At 39.7% G+C, this 1,478-nt stretch overlaps 1 long non-coding RNA gene across 2 annotated transcripts in view; it reads left to right on the top strand.

Moving 5' to 3' along the window:
* LOC108968448 overlaps positions 1-1,478 on the top strand; it is a 38,046-nt gene that overhangs the window by 9,825 nt on the left and 26,743 nt on the right. The window lies entirely within an intron of this gene.

Genomic DNA, 1,478 nt, shown 5'->3' with positions numbered 1-1,478 from the left:
CACATACCATAAGAAATTTCTGACTCTTAAACAAATGTTTTTAAGGAACCCAATAGGTTTGAGCTCTAAAAGAGACGACTTTGTCTCTTCTGTCGGAAAATTATTTGACATCGCTGCTTGTAAATGCATTTATTTTTCTTCTTGCACTTGTTCAAAGGAAAGGAAAGTTCCTATCAATGAAGAACCATTTCTCTTGGATCAGAGAACCAGAAGAATTGGTCGCATTGGAAGTGTTGATCTACCTGAAACAAAAAAGATTACAAAGGAAAATGAACGTAAAGAAAAGCTTTCAAAACGTCATTCAACATCAACACTTACCAGAAAAGTATCAGTTAGAACACGTGACTATTCAGATCAGCCAGACTCTCATACAGACGACAACAATGTAGGTGCGTCGCACATGGATTCTTCCAAAAACAATGCTGATGATGAATTTTCTCTTCCATCCTCTAAAACCAAACAAAACACACTAGTATTAGAACACACTGCTTTAGTTACCCAAAGATTTAGAGTAAGTGATAGAGCAGCGGCCTTGATTGTTTCATCTGCTTTTCTGGATGCCAAAAAAGCAGGTTTGATAACAGAGGATCAGGCTAGCTTTGTCACTGACAAATGCAAGATTAGTCGGGCAAAAAAAAAGTGTTGGAGTTAAGCTCCAAAACACCGAAAGTATTGACTCTGTATATGGGATGTATTTTGATGGCCGCAAAGATAATACACTTACACAAGTCAGCGGAGGTGAAAAGTACTACCGCGCGACTGTCAAAGAGGAACATATTTCTCTTATAGCGGAACCTGGTTGCCATTACTTTGGCCACGTCACCTCTCTTTCAGGGTCAGCTGAGGATGAGACGCAATCTATATAGCAACATTTACAAGACAATTCAGTTGATGTAGAACATCTAGAAGTTGTCGGAGCTGATGACAACAACACGAACGCAGGTTGGAAAGGTGGAATCATTCGGAAACTAGAAGAAAGAATAGGTATGCCACTATAGTAGGTTGTTTGCCTTCTACATTTCAACAATCATTTACATACAGACTTACGGTTTACTCACTTTTGTGGTTCTCAATAATTCAACAGTTCAATCAAAGATGGCCCGCGCCATCTCTATGCTGCAATTCAAAGGTCGAGATACTTACCTGCTGAACTGCGCAAGGCTGTCGATCCATCCATTCAACAGAATGCTTTCTTTGCTCTTCCAGAAAACATTCTTCTTAGTATGACGACTGACGACCAAACAGAAGTCAGAAAGTTGGCCCTTGACCGTCTTCTGGCAGCCAGAGAAGCAGAGTCTGACACTGTAAATGGAAGGGTCAGATGTAATAAAGTGCCAAAGCTGAATTTCAAAGCTAATAATTATTACGATATGATTAACTGGAAGACCTTGACTATTCCGCCAATTCTTTGATCAGTTTCTAACGAAGAACTCATAAAAGCGGGTGACACTGCAGAGGTATGGAAATTTAGTGAATTC

This window comes from Bactrocera latifrons, unplaced genomic scaffold (assembly GCF_001853355.1).
Source record: "Bactrocera latifrons isolate USDA-ARS-PBARC rearing strain unplaced genomic scaffold, ASM185335v1 scaffold_216, whole genome shotgun sequence".
Classification (NCBI taxonomy): Eukaryota; Metazoa; Arthropoda; class Insecta; order Diptera; family Tephritidae; genus Bactrocera; species Bactrocera latifrons.
Note: the sequence above shows the minus strand (reverse complement) of the source record. Positions and strands in the feature narration are given on the sequence as shown.